This window comes from Anomalospiza imberbis, chromosome 35, assembly GCF_031753505.1.
Source record: "Anomalospiza imberbis isolate Cuckoo-Finch-1a 21T00152 chromosome 35, ASM3175350v1, whole genome shotgun sequence".
Classification (NCBI taxonomy): Eukaryota; Metazoa; Chordata; class Aves; order Passeriformes; family Viduidae; genus Anomalospiza; species Anomalospiza imberbis.
The window spans coordinates 648,310-660,740 of NC_089715.1; the positions used below are offsets into that span (position 1 = coordinate 648,310).

A 12,431-nucleotide genomic window follows, 5' to 3' on the forward strand; every position below is an offset into this window, starting at 1 on the left:
TCCCTATTTCTGCATTATTCACCGTGTACAACCTGGTCCCTGAGCAAAGACAATCCCACCAATGGGTTTGTCTGTACTCGAGGCAGAATTGATCCACACTGTCTTCCCTAACAAACCTCTGATATGTGCCACTGGGATTTTATCTACCTGGACTGGAGCAGCATATAAAAAGGAGCAGTTCCAAACATATGGCACATGATGCCAATCAGCCTTCTGATGAGCCTGTGACATTTCTTACTCAACAGTGACACTGCAGTGGTGGCCACCAGGCCGGCTTGCCAAGAGAGGCTTCTGGCCATGCCCTGCAAGCAGCTGCTGCTGCCAAGGCGCCTTTGGTGCCTCAGGCTCTCCCTGGCACAGCTCCCAGCACGGCACTCTGCCCTTGTGCCCGAGACCTTTCCTGTGCTGGGGCTGGCCTGGGGCTTTTCCTGCAGTGGGACCTGCCCTGCTCCTGGCACAGGAAAGGCAGTTCCTGCTGGAGCAGGAGGCTCTGCCTGCGGTGGGCTCAAACCACTCCAGCAAGGCCCTGGTGACATCAAAATTGCTTCCTAGAGCAGAATAGTCTATAATTGGTATAGCTCCTATATTGAGGACTAAATAACTCATTTTAAAATTTTATTCTGTGTTGTAAATAGACCGTTTTATCTAATAATGATCAGAATCAATCATAGCTTTATTTATACAGATTTATCTGGTATTCCATCGTTAATCTTTTGCGACAAATTGCATTAAGGTTCAATTCCACCTGTCCAATCTGCAGGGTCAGGATGGGATCCAGCCACTGCCAGTCCCTTCTATTAGAAGGAATTCTAGAAGTCTAGGGGTCCTGCAGGGGTTTGAGGATCCATGGTGGCTGTTGGGGGACATTTCTCCACCTCATGACTCAGCAGGAGTTTCTCCAGTAAGGAAATAAAGCTTTTGCCTGAAGCTCCCACTCTGCCCATGACGGGAACCCCTGTGACCGACCGTGACATCCCAGCTCTTTGGCAGCCTGGGGACTCCTGGGATGTCACCGTGGAGCCCCCATGAGTGCCTGTGACAGATCGGTGCCTTTGCAGCCAAAGGACCCCTGGGATGTCACCATGGGATGGCTGTGACTGCCTCTGACCACACGGCTCTTTCCCATCCCTAGAAACCCCTGGGAGGTCTCCATGGAGCCCCTGTCTCTGCCTGTGACATTCCAGCTCTTGAGGATCCTGGAGACTCTTGGAAAGTCCCCATGGAACCCCCCTGAGTGCCTGTGACAAATCTGATCCTTAGCAGGAAAACATCACCAGGAACCCCTGTTGTTATGGTCAGTTTCCATGGCAACCATCACCAGCCCCTGTTGCTATGGTCAGTTTCTATGGCAACCATCACCAGCCCCCTGTTGCTATTGCCAGTCCTTTGGCAGCTCCGTGGAGACTCCATGTCAGGGGTGTTTGCCATGGACACCAGCCTCTGGGCAAAAACCTTTTCCTGAGATCCAACCTCAGCCTGCCCCGACTCAGCTGCAGCCGCTCCCTCCAGTCCTGTCCCTGAGCACCAGAGTGAAGAGGTTCCCACAGCCCCAGCCAGGGACCCGCTCCCAAGGCTGTGTCCATGGCCACCAGGGCTGGGACCAGCTGGGTGCTTGGTTTCCAAGGGCTGGGGTTCAGGAATGGGATTCCCCAATTTCCTGCTCCCGCTAAAACCGCACTGTCTCTCCCTGCCCTCCCGCCTCCCATCGAAAGCACAAAAGATCCTGGGCTGGGTTAAGAACAATTTACTGGGAACAGCAGCGAAATAAGGAACAAACAGGAACAGAAATAATACTGATAACAGGAGTGATAAGAAAAACTATTTACAGGGAAAACTCCAACACCACTGACTGGCTCTTCCTGGCCATGTATTTCCGCCTCCCTGGAAAAGACACACTTCTCCTCGGAGAGAGAGAGAGAGAGAGTCCCTTTCCTGCCCCTGGCAATGACCTGAGGTGGGAGTGAATGTAATGATAGGGCCATGGCCAGACCCTCATGTTCTTTGATCCCACATCATGTCATTGGCAGGGGCAGTAAAAGGGACATATGTCTATCCAGCATGGATCACAGGGAACGTGGATCACCAAGGCTCTTCCCAGCATGGGTTCTCCCATGGGAGATGAAGCTGGAGCCGTGCACAAAGCTCTTCCTGCAGTTGGGGCACTCGCAGGGCTTTCCTTACTGGTGCCTCCATCGGTGTCTGGTCAAGTGAGAGCTCTGAGTGAAGCTCTTCCCACACTGGGGACACTTGTAGGGCCTCTCCCTGGTGTGGATGCGCCGGTGGGTGATGAGGTGGGAGTTGTGCTTGAAGCCCTTCCTGCAGTCGGGGCAGCGGAAGGGCCTCTCCTCTGTGTGAATCCGCTGGTGCAGGAGAAGATGGGAGCTGGTTGGAAACCTCTTCTTACACTCGGGACACTCATATGGCTTCTCCCCAGTGTGGATCATTTGGTGGACGATCAGATGGGACATCTGGCTGAACCCCTTCCCGCATTCCCCACACTTGTATGGCCTTTCTCCAGTGTGGATCCTCTGGTGGCAGATCAAGTGGGACTTCTGGCTGAAACTCTTTCCACATTCCCCACACTCATAGGGCCGTTCCCTGGTGTGGATCCTCTGGTGCTGGATCAGGCTGAAGCTCTGGCTGAAGCTCATCCCACATTCCCCAAATTCGTAGGGCCTCTCTCTGGTGTGGATGCGACGGTGTCTGACAAGTGTGGAGTTGTGCTTGAAGCCCTTCCCGCAGTCGGGGCAGCGGAAGGGCCTCTCCTCAGTGTGAATCCGCTGATGTACAAGGAGACTGGAGCTGGTCGGAAACCTCTTCTGACACTTGGGACACTCGTAGGGTCTCTCCCCAGTGTGGATGCGTTGATGGATGATGAGGTTGGATCTGTAGCTGAAGCCCTTCCCACACTCCCCACACTCGTAGGGCCATTCCCCGGTGTGGATCATCTGGTGGCAGATCAGGCTGTTGCTCTTCCTGAAGTTCTTCCCACATTCCAAGCACTTGTAGGGCTTCTCCCCATGGTGAAGCTGCTCATGGCCCACCAGCTCCGAGCTCTGGCAGGAGCTCTGTCCACCTTCCTGGCACAGGGTGGGTCTTTCCTCCTCAGAGCACCCTGGGCTGGGTTTGCAGCCCCTCCTCCTGTGGGATCTCCTGGGCTTTTCCTCCCCGTTGGATTTCTGCGCCATGGAGTTGCTCAAAACGGCCTCTGCCACGAGGTTCTGCCATGGGGATTTGTCCTCCCTGGTCTCCATCCTCAGCTTTTTGTCTGGGGGAGGAAGGACAAGGAGAGGATGGGATTTGCCTCCGTGCCATAGGGAAGGGGAAGGAGAGCCCCCCAGTGCATCCCCGGCAGGACGGCATTGGCAGAGAGGTTGTCCTGCAACCAGGGGCCGTGCTGGGCTGGGAGATGGAGCAGGAGAGAGGAGGAAAGGGACAGTGATTTCCTCCTCACGTGCATGGGTGTCTCGGGGCATCTTACTCTTCCTCACAGCCTTCTCCTCCATCTGGCAAAGGTCTGGGAATGGGAAATTCTGTTTTGGGAGCAAAACAAGGGATGAGCACATTGAGTTTTGTACTGGTTTGAAGGCAAACCAGGGGAGAGTCTAAGCCAGAATTACAATTTAATACAAAAAAAATCAATATCAAGGCAATGATACAGAAACACTGGCTTAATCTGACAGAGTTAGGATTTAACCTGACACCCCGTTGGTCAGGTGGTGGTAGCCGTCTGATGAAATGGTGACTGCAGTCCTGTTGGAGTGATGAATGTGATTCTGTCAAAGCAGTGAGCCTGCAGAAGGGATCACCTGATGGGTCTTGCTCTGAAGGTCCAGTGGTGGTTATGGGGCTCTTGTCCTCTGGGAATCCAGTAGGCAAGGTGGTCCTGGTGTTGGAAGGCTGAGATTATATCCAAGTAGGAATGCTTGGTTCCTCCCCCTGGGCGGAGCATCCCACAATGGGATGATGTAATTTTATCAGTCCTGCAGTGGCACTCAATGGCCCATTAACAGAAGATAGCCCCTGGAGGGCGTTATCAGGGCTGAGCCATGGAAGAGATAAAGAACACTGCCCCACCTGTTTATCACAGTTTATGAAGATGGTGACTGAAAACATACTTTGGGTTACATCTTACATTGCACCCTGAAACAGTGAGGCAATCCCCGCTCGGGGTGGGGGGTGAACACCACCCCCCTTTCCCAAACTGGCTCAGGTGTAAAACCCCCACCCTGGGAAGGCCACGCACACAGGGGACAATGTCACACTTGCCCCACCTCAGGGGAGGTCTCTGTCCCTGTCACTCCCTTGCTCTCCCCCATTTTCTCTTTCTTCCATCTCTCTCTCTACCTCACATTTACTGTTCAATAAAATCCACTTTGGATTTGTTTCGTTAACACCTTAATTGGGGCAGAGGCATCTCTCTAACAATTTTATTAACCAGATTGAGACATTATTTTGACGCAGTGAGTTCAGGGCACTGATGTCTGACCCCAAGTGCCTTTGACAACAGCATGGTTCCCTCCTATCAGGAGGTTCTGGCTCTTTCTGGAGGAACTCTTGGAAACTTCAATGCAGCTTCTTCAGTGTGACTTTTGGGAGAACATATGAGGAAAATGGCTGTTGTGGGTGGCCAGTGTAAAGAAAATATTTTGTTGTCCTTCCTAGAAATGTTTGTTAAAATCGCTGGTGGAAAGGGACCAAATGATACCAGCAAGACTGACAAGGGTCATTCACCACAAGGTGAGGAACACAAGGCTGCACGAAGTTGTACAAGAAGCCCAGCTCAAATAGCTAAATTCCCCAATAAGTCCCAAATTCACAGGCTTGGGGGCTTTGCCAAATGAGTTAGTTAGATATGATAGTTAGAGAAAGTAGCATGTACTTTTAGTATCCTCTTTTATATAGTATATTAATGCATTATAGCATAATTATAATAAAGAAATCATTCAGCCTTCTGAACTGGAGTTAGACATCTTCATTCTTCCTATTGGGTTTGCCTGCATCTACAACAGCCAAATGTGAGAATCATTTTTCTCTTCATCCCTGTCACCATTGTGACAGGTAGACTGAGCTTTCCCTTACCTTTAATAATCTGTATTGGGCCGAATTTCCACTTTTCTTTTATCGGAACCTGCCAGTAGCTGAGCTGGAGCTGTGCAGGAACCAATGAAATTTGGAATTGCCACAGAATTGCTTCTATTGTCGGTTTGTTCATGTTTGGGATTTGTTTGCGTTTCCATCACAAGTGACTTGTGGGAATATCAAATATTCATCAAAGTATTTTATGCAGAGTTAAGTTTGATTTCTGCTGAGATTATTTTGTCTGGTGCCGAAGGGATGCTCCAGGGCAGTCTGTGCCTCTCACCCTGGAGGATGCTTGGGAGGGGCTTGGGGGGATTGTCCCTGTCCCTTTTACCCCAGGCCATTCCCCAGGGGGTGTCCCTGTCCCTGTCACCCCAGGCCATTCTCCAGGGGTCTCCATTGTTCTCACCCCAGGGAATGTCTGGGGGGTCTCCCTCCCTCTCACCCTGTGCCAGGGGGTGCTCGGGGCAGTCTCTGTCCCTCTCAGCCCTGGGAGTGCTCGGGGGTCTTTGTCCCCTTGCCCTGGGGGATGCTCGGGGGGTCTTCACCCCTCTGGCCTCAGGGAATGCTTGTGCAGGGCTGGGGACCAGGGGCTCTGTGTCCCTCTCACCTCTCAGGGTGCTCAGGGCAGGGGGGCTCTCCAACCTTCTCATCCCTGGGGAGGTGGGGGGTTCTCTGCCCCTCTCAGCCCTGGTGTGACCCCGCCCAAATGTCATCGGGGTCAGAGGGACAGAGACATCGCCAAACGCCCAGAAAGGCTGAACCTGGGATTTGATTTGGGATGAGAATTTAGGAAGAGGGTGGAATTGGGGCTGGGTTTGGAGTTGGGACTGAGATTTGGATTAGAGCTGGGATTGGGGTTAAGGCTAGTCATGGGATTGGCTTTAGGGCTGGGGTTGGGATTGGGTCTGAGGCTAGATAATTCTGCCTCTGGGATGAGATTAAATACAGAACTGTGAGTGTGTCTAAATGTGGAGTGAGATTGAGAGCAGGATCAGGGTCAGGTTTGGGACTGAGCGCACGCAGAGCGGAACAGGCAGGATGTCACTGCAGGATGTCCCTGGAATCGTCCCAGCCCTCCTCAGGCACCTCCAAACATGGGGGGCAGCTGGGTTCTCCAAGATCCAGGTGCTCCCACACTGCCCCTCAATACCAGGCGAGCATTCCCTGCGGGCAGCCCTGAATGTGACCCTTGGGGCTCTGGGATCAGCCTTCACATCCCTGTGGGAGCAGGTGCAGACATGATGAGAGATTTTTCCCCTGCCTCTTTCCTGAGGAAGGGTGAAGCCCAGCTGTCCTTTCCTTCTGGTGCCTTCTACTCTCCTCAGCTGAGGATGGCAAACTCCCCACGGGCAGGAAGGTCCCTGTTCCCTGTTTCTTTGTGACTGCTGCGTGGAACATCCATTCAGAATGAAGAACGTTCTGACAGCCCTGCTGAATGACAGCGGGAGGAGATTTGTGAGAAAGGGAGGAAATTGTATTTTGATTGGAAATACAAGTCACAAAATTATTTCTTTCCATCCCATTCCTTTTCAGTCAGTTGCAGTTCTGTTTTCAGAGTGCCACCTTCTCAGTGTTTGTGTCCTCTTTTCTCTCCTGCCTCTCTTTGCCTGCTCTGTGTCTCTCTCAGTGTCTCCCTTGATCCAGGGCAGCTCCCACCAAAGGCCCTGCCCTGATTTCATTCCTAATCCATGAGCTACAACAACTATGGGTGAAGTTATGAAGGCTGGCAGTGAAATGTCACTGTAGGATCTTGCTCCACTTGGCTTCTGGCTCCTTGTTAAGAGTTTTGCCTTCAAGGGCAGGAACATCTTTTCCTGGCTGGGAACTGGAATTCCAGCCCCTGGGAGTGTGTGCCGTGGATCCCAGAGGGGCATTCCCGAGGCTCCCAGGGTGCCGCTCCTGCAGTGGCTCCCAAGGAGCCGTGTCACATCAGGGAGAATCTCAAAATCTTGGTTATCTCAGGGATCTTCTATAGTCCTCTGTGGAAGGGGGGGATGGGGAGAAGACAATGAATGTCCATTGAAGCCACCAAAGGGGAACAGGTCATGTTATCAGCAGTGAGCGAGAGCCATTGTCTTCTTGGTCCATCGACCACACCTGGGCAAACATCTCACATTGATCAGGCCAGCCCTCCTCCCTGTGGTAGGGGTCTGAGTCTCAGTCTTTGGGAGGGGCTTCAATCTCTGTCCGTCACAGTGGTCATGAGGCAGATGAGGGGTCTTCCGTGGGAGATCACCAGAGTTACCCCAGAAAGTTCATTTGGCCAAGAGGTGGGAAAATTCGTGGGTTGAGCAGGTATTGTGAAGCAGGTGTAAGCAGGTAGAACAAGCCGCTCCTTGCCAGGCCCTGCTCAAAGCAGTGGTCCGTGGTGGCACAGCAAATACACCTGCAAAAATAATCATCCACCTCTCCAAGCCAGAACTCCGATCGGGGTCTCCAGGATCTCAGTCTCTGCCATTGTGGCAAACGTGAGGCAAAAATGAGGGGAACTTGGGACCGTCTCTTACTCAGGGGCGTGCATGCCCTTTGAAGGGGAAGGATCCCCACATGTGTCCAGCGCTGCAATAAACACACAGTCTCTACAGCTCCGTATGGGATTTGTGGGATCGATTTTTCATCCACGTTTCAGCAGCAGAGCTAGCAGTATTTTATCTATGCTGGCAAGCTACTAATGATTCAAAGCAGCACATTTCACTTAAATACACATGGATTTCTACCCTGTTAAATTTACCCTGTAAAATAGCCTGTTTCAACTCCCGAGCGCCCCCAGGGCTGAGAGGGACAGAGACTCCCTTGAGCACTCCCATGGCACAGGGGTGAGAGGTAGGGAGACCCTCCCAGGCATTCCCTGGGGTGAGAACGATGGAGAAATGGAGACCCCCTGGGGAATGGCCTGGGGTGAGAGGGACAGGGACACCCCTTGGGGAATGGCCTGGGGTGACAGGGACAGGGACAATCCCCCAAGCTCCTCCCAAGCATCTGCCAGGACAAGAGGCACAGAGACACCTCAAGCATCCCCTGGGCACTGGACAAAACAAACTCGGCAGAAATCAAACTTCACCCTACATAAAATGCCTTGAGGAATATTTGCTCTTCCCACATGTCACTTGTGATGGAAATGCAAACAAATCCCAAACATGAATAAACTGACAATAGTAGCAATAATGTGGCAGTTCCAAATTTCATCGTTTCCTGCACAGCTTCAGCTCTGCTGCTGGCAGGTTTTGATAAAAGTGAAAATTTGGCCCAATACAGATTATTAAAAGGAAGGGAAAGCTCTGTGTAGCTGTCACAAAGGTGACAGGGATGAAGAAAAAAATTATTCTCACATTTGGCAAAGCCCACAAGCCTGTGAATTTGGGAGTTATTTGGGAATTTAGCTACTTGAGCTGGACTTCTAGTAAAACATAAACTTTAAGGGATTTAGAGATTTTAGAGGAGCTAAGATTTTAGTTAGAGATAAGCCTTACTAGAGTTAATTAAAACAAATGAGTACGCCTTGATAAAGTTAGGAGTTAGTAGTTAACTAATAACTGATTGCTTGTCAACACAGTGTTTAGTTAGCTGGGTTTATAATGAAGAATATAGAAACAGACAAATAGCTTTTAGGAACATAAGACAGTTGTGGGCCTCCTCTGTTCTGAAACCAATTGAAGACAGGGAATGGGAGCTCTACCAAGGTTCATTTGTCATATTTGCATTGAAATATTTGCATTGAAAAGGTAGAAAGGTCAGAATGAGGAAGACTTCATTTACTTCCTCATTTTGGGACCCCTCCCCATGAAGGGACCACCGACCCATTTCAAGGAACAAACTACTTAATATTAATATTAAGCTATTAAGCATGCTTAATATTAAGCATGCTTAATAGCTTTTGAAATGATTAGCTTATGAAGTAAGGAATGGGATGTTCCAAATTTATGAATATGTATTTGCATTTTGGGTATTCAATACTTGTATGGATAAAAGGACTCTGTAATCATTTGAAAGGGGCAGTGTGTATTTGGGAGCTATCCCGCACGCTGCCCGGCATCGTAATAAACATACACTTTCTAACTTTAAACTGTTAGATAGTTTTTGCCCGTCACAGTTGGATATCAGTACTAGATCAATATCCATATTTCTTTAATAAATCACTAGGACTTTTGGCAGCCTTGTGTTCCTCAGCTTGTGGTGAATGATCCTTGTCAGTCTTGCTGGCATCATTTGCTCCCTTTCCTCCAGTGATTTTAACAAACTTTTCTAGGAAGGACAACAAAATATTTTCTTTACACTGGCCACCCACAGCAGCCATTTTCCTCATAAGTTCTCCCAAAAGTCGCACAGAAGAAGCTGCCTCCAGGTGCTCAAGAGTTCCTCCAGAAAGAGCCAGAACCTCCTGAGAGGAGGGAACCATGCTCTTGTCAAAGGCACTTGGGGTCAGACATCAGTGCCCTGAACTCACTGCGTCAAAATAATGTCTCAATCTGGTTAATTAAATTGTTAGAGAGGTGCCTCTGCCCCAATTAAGGTGTTAACGAGACCAAATCCCAAGTGGATTTTATTGAACAGTAAATGTGAGGTAGAGAGAGAGAGATGGAAGAAAGAGAAAAGGGGGGAGAGCCAGGGAGTGACAGGGACAGAGACCTCCCCTGAGGTGGGGCAAGTGTGACATTGTCCCCTGTGTGCGTGGCCTTCCCAGGGTGGGGGTTTTACACCTGAGCCAGTTTGGGAAAGGGGGGTGGTGTTCATCCCCCACCCCGAGCAGGGGTTGCCTCACTGTTTGAGGGTGCAATGTAAGACGTAACCCAAAGTATGTTTTCAGTCACCATCTTCATAAACTGTGATAAACAGGTGGGGCAGTGTTCTTTATCTCTTCCATGGCTCAGCCCTGATAACGCCCTCCAGGGGCTATCTTCTGTTAATGAGCCATTGAGTGCCACTGCAGGACTGATAAAATTACATCATCCCATTGTGGGATGCTCCGCCCAGGGGGAGGAACCAAGCATTCCTACCTGGATATAATCTCACCCTTGCAACACCAGGACCACCTTGCCTACTGGATTCCCAGAGGACAAGAGCTCCGTAACCACCACTGGACCTTCAGAGCAAGACCCATCAGGTGATCCCTTCTACAGGATCACAGCTTTGACAGAATCACGATCATCACTCCAACAGGGCTGGAGCCTTCATTTCATCAGACGGCTACCACCACCCTGACCAACGGGGTGTCAGGTTAAATCCTGACTCTGTCAGATTAAACCAGTGTTTCTGTATCATTGCCTTGATATTGATTTTTTTTTTTAATTAAATTGTAATTCTGGCTTAGACTCTCCTCCTGGTTTGCCTTCAAACCAGTACAAAACTCATTGTGCTCATCCCTTGTTTTCCTCCCAAAACAGAATTTTCCTTCTCCAAACCATTGCAAAATGGAGGAGAAGGCTACGAGGAAGGGGAAGGAGCCCCTGGAAACCCAGGCAGGTGAGGAGGAAGTCACTGCCCCTTTCGCCCTCTCTCCTGCTCTATCTCCCAGCACAGCACAGCCCCCGACTACAGGACAACCTCTCTGCCAACGCCGTCCTGCCGGGGACGCACTGCGGGGATCTCCTTCCCCTTCCCTATGGCACGGAGGCAAATCCCATCCTCTCCTTGTCCTTCCTCCCCCAGACAAGGAGCTGAGGATGGAGACCAGGAAGGACAAATCCCCACGGCAGAACCTCCCGGCAGAGGCCGTTTTGAGCAGCTCCATGACGCAGGAATCCAATGGGGAGGAAAAGCCCTGGAGATCCCACAGGAGGAGGGGCTGCAAACCCAGCCCAGGGTGCTCTGAGGAGGAAAGACCCACCCTGTGCCAGAAAGGTGGACAGAGCTTCAGCCAGATCTTGGAGCTGGTGGTCCATGATAAGCTTCAGGATGGGGAGAAGCCCTACAAGTGCTTGCAGTGTGGGAAGAGCTTCAGGAAGAGCAACAGCCTGATCTGCCACCAGATGATCCACACCGGGGAATGGCCCTATGAGTGTGGGGAGTGTGGGAAGGGCTTCAGCTACAGATCCAACCTCATCATCCATCAACGCATCCACATTGGGGAGAGGCCCTACGAGTGTGGGCAATGTGGGAAGAGTTTCAGCCTAAGGTCCCACTTGATCCGCCACCAGAGGATCCACACCGGGGAAAGGCCATACAAATGTGGGGAATGTGGGAAGGGCTTCAGCTGCAGCTCTGCCCTTGTCATCCACCAACACATCCACAGTGGGGAGAGGCCCTACGAGTGTGGGGAATGTGGGAAGAGCTTTAGCTTAAGGTCCCACTTGATCCGCCACCAGAGGATCCACACTGGGGAAAGGCCCTACGAGTGTGGGGAATGTGGGAAGAGCTTCAGCCGAAGGTCCCACTTGATCAGCCACCAGGGGATCCACACTGGAGAAAGGCCATACAAATGTGGGGAATGTGGGAAGGGCTTCAGCCAGAAGTCCCAACTGATCATCCACCAAATGATCCACACTGGGGAGAGGCCCTACGAATGTCCCAACTGTCAGAAGAGCTTTCAGACCAGATCCATTCTTCTCAAGCACCAGCGGATTCACACTGGGGAGAGGCCCTTCCGCTGCCCCCACTGCAGGAAGGGCTTCAAGCAAAACTCCCATCTCATCAGGCACCAGCACATCCACACCAGGGAGAGGCCCTACAAGTGTCCCCAGTGTGGGAAGAACTTCTCCAGGAGCTCTCACTTGACCAGACACCAACGGAGGCACCAGTAAGGGAAGCCCTGCAAATGCCCTAGCTGCAGGAAGAGCTTCATGCACTGCTCCAGCTTCATCTCCCATGGGAGAACGCATGTTGGGAAGAGCTCTGGTGATCCATGTTTCCTGTGATCCATGCTGGGAAGAGATCTTTCCCTTTTCCTGCTCCTGCCAATGACATGGTGTGGGATCAAAGAACATGAGGGTCTGGCCATGGCCCTGTCATTACATTCACTCCCACCACAGGTCATTGCCAGGGGCAGGACAGGAACGGGACTCTCTCTCTCTCTTTGTGTCCCTGAGGAGAAGGGTGTCCTTTCCAGGCAGGAGGAAATACATGGCCAGGAAGAGCCAGTCAGTTGTGATGTAGTTTTCCCTGTAAATAATTTTTCTTATCCCTTCTGTTATCAGTATTATTTCTGGTTCTGTTTGTTCCTTGTCTCGTTGCTGTTCCCAGTAAATTGTTCTCCTCCCAGCCCGGGATCTTTGCCTTTTGTGCTTTCCATTGGAGGCAGGAGGGCAGCAGCTGAGTCAGGGCAGGCTGAGGTTGGATCTCAGGAAAAGGTTTTTGCCCAGGGGCTGCTGGGGCACTGCCCAGGCTCCCCAGGGAAGGGTCACAGCTCCAGG

At 51.2% G+C, this 12,431-nt stretch overlaps 2 pseudogenes; one reads left to right on the forward strand and one right to left on the reverse strand.

Annotated features, from left to right (window-relative positions):
- LOC137464036 (zinc finger protein 208-like) overlaps positions 1–12,431 on the reverse strand; it is a 1,110,012-nt pseudogene that overhangs the window by 452,945 nt on the left and 644,636 nt on the right.
- The window catches only part of LOC137464035 (zinc finger protein 850-like), a 1,110,255-nt pseudogene that overhangs the window by 444,526 nt on the left and 653,298 nt on the right, over positions 1–12,431 (forward strand).